Raw genomic sequence first — 5,122 nt, forward strand, 5'->3', positions numbered from 1 at the left:
TTTTTTTTTTTTATAATTTAAAGCATTATTTAAATTAACAGGTTTCATAGAAAAAACAAATCCTAAAATCGAAATAAAGATTTTTTTATTATTCCAATTACCTCCTAATAAACGTCCTTTTATTGAATTCTCTTTTTTTTTCAATATGTATTGGAACATTATTTTATTAAATTGATGTAATATATTATAAGTTAAATCATAATTAAATAATATTATATTTTCATATTTTACAGCAATTGTTGAAATTTCATCTATTTTTATCGACGTAAACGTGATTCGAGCGGCATGACTCAAACATGCTGATTTTCGAGGAGCTTTCGTTGCTTCCCGTTTTGTGAGCAGGAGCACCTCTTCAGTTCACTCGCTTTCATTAAACACACTACGTGTACCGAAATATAGACTGAATTGTGCTTCCTCTACAGTAGCGGTACTCTAAACTTGCAATATACGTGTACAGTATTGGCAAAAATCTTTGCCACTTCTTGACAAGAAGTGGAGGACTCCGCAGACATTTTATGAGGATCAGGAAAGGTTTTAAAGTCAGGAATACATTTTTCCAAAACCCGAAGGAATCACTGTACCATTACCTAACGCCTTTAATAAAGGCGTAAAGCCTTTATGGCTACTGAGCCTTCGTGCCACAAGTGTACTGTGGACAGCTTACAACTTGAGCGTGCGCCCAGCCTATATGGCCTCTATGCATACTCACACCCATCCCTGGAAGCACACGGGTCTTCTTCAGGACTAGAGTTGTTACGATTTTTCTAGCGTTATTAACTTTAAGGCCGTGTTCGGTTTGCAGGGGCAAATCCAGCTTGTTCGAAAATAAGCTAGAGCTGTAGAACATTAAGTAAAATAAAGATAAAATAAGTGATCGTGTTCCATCAGAAAAAGGCTGGATTTGAAGGCGCAAAGCAGGACGATTCAAAATTCAACCCAGAGCTAAATTTTGAAACCAGTCGTTTGGAGCTATCCTGTTGGATGTCATTTTTTGTGTTTCTTAGTGGAATAAAGCTGGTTGAGACATTCCAGCTCTTTAATACCAATTACAGCTGGTTTTAGCTTAAATCGAACACGGCCTAAGTACGTTAAATTCCCTACTTTGGTTAAATACTGTTAAATACTTGATGCGTGGTTGCTGTTTTTGTAATTTCACATTTTCTTGCTCAGGCGGTATTTCCGCAGCAACCGCTGATGCTGATCGCTTCAACCTGATCGCAAGACCTCCTTGAAGCAAGCAGTTTTAAGTGCTCCGCTTAATGGAGCGGTCCACCGGAGTCTCCTGAGGTTTGATGTCTACTAAGTTAGTAGTACTAACCACTACATGTCAAAGCTATAGCGCGGTGCCAGTAGCCCACAACTAAAACGTTATCCAGCCGCACAAGCGCTCTCCCAACCACCCTCGCAAACCCCTACGATTGAAGACACCTCAATGGGCCGCAAGGAGGAGCCCATTTGGGCTGAATTTGCTGTCAGTCGATCCAAGAGCGAGACGAAGCAGCATCCTGACGTATATTGCAAGCACTGTAATGAGGTGATCATGAATGCTCAGCCTGGGCGACACCTGTACCCACACATCAAGTACTGCGGCGAGGCATCAGCCCAAACCAAGACTAAATATGGCGAAGTGGTTGCTGAAAAGAAGCGCAAAGCGCACTTAAGAAGTACAGCCGACTTCGTTTCTCCAACGAAGGCTCGACGCACAAGCTACAGTGGCTCGGCACGTCAAACGCCCACCAAGTACGACGTAAACAAGACCGAAGAGAAGGAGATGCATCTGGATATCGCTCGAGCTTTCTACACGTCTGGGATACCTTTTCGCGTCATTGAAAACGCTGATATGCGTCGTGCTCTCACTCGATTTCGCCCCAGTATGAAGCTGCCAACACGCCAGAGTCTTGCGACTACCCTTCTGGATCAAGTCTACACGACTGAGATAACTCGATTGGCTGCACTTCTCGAACGCCAAAAACGATTGACGCTGGTCACAGATGGGTGGTCGAATGTAAACCGCGAAAGTATTATAAACTACGTACTTTCGTCCCCGACGATGCGGCCTATGATGTGGTCGTCAGGAGCGACCGGTACGGAGGCTCATACTGGCGAGTACTTGGCTTCGGAGATATCCCGAGTTATTACTGAAGTTGAAGTTGTCGCTGGGGTTGGGAAGGTGACTGCAGTTGTGTCGGACAACGCCGCCAACATGAAGAAAGCTGGGAAGCTGGTTGAACTGAAGCACCCAGGTGTGGTGTTTAGCGGATGCGCTGCACACGCTGTCAATTTGCTCCTAAAAGATATTTTCAAAATCGACTTCTTCGCTAGTACTCTCAAGAAGGCTGTGAAAATAGTGAAGTTTGTGAGAGCGAGGCATCTACTGCTGGGTCGAATTCGAGCGGAGCGTGGCCAAGTTAAAAAGTGTGTCAAGGCTGGTGAGTTGTCTACTCCAGTTTCGACGAGGTGGTATGCTCAGGAAAAGTGTATCAAGAGCGTCGTTCGCAACAAGGTGCCTCTTACGGCAGCGTTCAATGACCCGGAGTTAATGAAGCACTACACCGACAAAGATACTACGAACAAGTTGAACGTTGTCCGAGAAATTCTGGAAGACAACCAATTTTGGACGAACGCAAAGCTCATACTCCGGCTGACCAAGCCCATCACACGTGTGCTTGCTGCATTTGAGACGGATTCGTGCTCCAACTCTATGATCCTTCACGAGTTTGATCGTCTTAAAAATGCTCAAGAGTTCAACACGAACGCATCCGGTCTGACGAGTTTCTCTGTTCGAGAACGTATAGTGAAGTTGGTCGACGAGCGTTGGAAATTCATTTCTCCTCCTTCCAACGTTACGGCAATTGCGCACTTGATGGACCCCTCGAAGCAAACAACGGCATTCAAAGGTAACAGCTTACGCGACACGGTCGCAGATGCCGTGGCGCTCGCGGAGCGCTTTGGCCTTCCACCGGGGCAGAGCTCAGCCGACTTCTGCTCACTACTGCTGAACTTCGTGGCTTTGAAAAAGTCGTGGTCTGCCGAGCAAAGAGAGGAAGCTAGCGCAGATCCACCTCTTCATTTGTGGTTTATTGGATGAGGACTTTTGCAACCTTCATGATTTTGCTGAACGGGTATTGAGTATCCCGACATCGTCAGCGGCAAGTGAGCGTTTGTGGAGTACCCAAGGTTTCACGCACACCAAGCTTCGCAATCGTCTTCGTGTCGCTACCGTTGAAAAACTGTCGTTTATCTTCACTAACAACGGTGACACCAACCCCACGCGTGGACCCTTGTACAAGACGCCATTGTACAAGACACCTACAAGCTGTTGCGACTGCACCTGCGATAGTGACGCCAATGCCACCGAGGGTCACGAGGTTGATAGTCTGTTCGATCTCGACGACATGGAGTTTGAGTACATATTGGATGCGATCGTCAGTCTACACCTTTTCAACTTCAAAATGGCGACAGGTAAAATCAAAGTGACAAAACGTAAGTTCAAAATGACATCGAACATAGGAGCCAGCAAAGCCAAACTTGATATTGTCTTTATTCTCCTACAGGCATATCTTTCATCTGGATCGCACGCGCATGGAACTTCATGGTGTGCAACGAGCACTTGTAGCAAAGTTCTGGGGTGATAGCTTCGAGTACGAGGAGGTCTGCAGCCAGCTTTAGGTAGCTTTCACGGTGCGCCTTGATGGTGAGGTGCGGTGGGACGCGTAATGAATGAAAGGCAGTGCGGCCACAAACTGCAGCAACAGTGTCCACTGATTCCATCGACGCCGTACAGCCAGCCAGCATCCACCAAAATTGGCGGGAGTAGTTGCCGCCACTTTTTGCCTCTTTCATCTAATGAACTCCAAACGTAAATACTCCCATAAATATTAAGTGTCAGTGTCATGTCATTTTGAACTTACGTTTTGTCACTTTGATTTTACCTGTCGCCATTTTGAAGTTGAAAAGGTGTAGAGGCAGGCCACTAAATAATCAGTGTGCTGTATTCAATGCAATTGTGTTAGCTAGCAGTGCCGGATCCTCTCTGTAAGTGCGTGATCATCATCATATTGGTCACGTACTGGAGCAAGCTGATCCACGGCGGCCTCATTTTCTAGTCCTTCCGCGAAAAGGTTGTCATCGAGTCCTGCCGCTGGGGTCCATGAGATCCAGCCACGTTGTCACGTTGGCCTCTCCAGACTCTGTCGCAGTTTCCTGGCAAACTCCAGGTGTGAATGACGTCGCTTTAGTAGACGGCTCTCTTGAGCTCAAACAGCAGTCTGGTGAACGCTGAGCGGCCGCAACTTTCGCTGTTCGTCCGCATGAGGTCTCCGCCACAGACCTGTGCAGTCACCGAAGAGGCGTTATGGAGCAGTGAACCGTTGTGAAGAAGGTCCTATCACTTTGTTTCACTATGAGAGTATATCTGGGATTTCACATAAATTTCGTACCATTCTGTGTAATTAGATAAATATGCTTGCTTCTTCTATGATGCAATTCGTACTTATTGAAGTATTTAATTATATTTAATTCGCTATTTATTTGCATTTAACTGCGAAGAATACTACTTTCGTATTTAACCAACTAAATAACAACCCTATTGAGGACTACATGTAGCACAGCTGTGGATACTGTATGAAAGTCCTGAAGAGGAGGACACCATCACCGATGAGCTACAGTATATTCTGAACATGTACAGTAGTATGTGACATACTGAATCATATATACAAAATGAAAATTATTAAATATCTTCTGAATATTAGATATTATAATTTTCAAAATCTGTATTAGTCCACCAATCATAAGTGGTTAAAGTTCGACTAGCTGAGTATTGTGAGAGTGACGGCAAGGTTGGTGTGCCGGATTCTGCCCTGGTCTATTATAAGTAAGCTTGTTCCGAGAATAGCAGAAGGGATTGGGTTGGATCAGAACGACTTTCAGGTCAGCATAGCGAAGCAAGGGAATTGTGTTTTCCACACCAGTTTTTTAGTACCGGTATACCGAAACGGTACCGGTATACACTGCTACCACACGTGGCGAGCTCTCTCACTTCGTATTTGGAGAACAAGCAGCAAGCAGTCAAGAAATAAAGGGGGCTTCCTACAACATTATCGCACGATGAACACTCAAGCGA

This window comes from Phytophthora infestans, genomic scaffold, assembly GCF_000142945.1.
Source record: "Phytophthora infestans T30-4 supercont1.32 genomic scaffold, whole genome shotgun sequence".
NCBI lineage: Eukaryota > Oomycota > Peronosporomycetes > Peronosporales > Peronosporaceae > Phytophthora > Phytophthora infestans.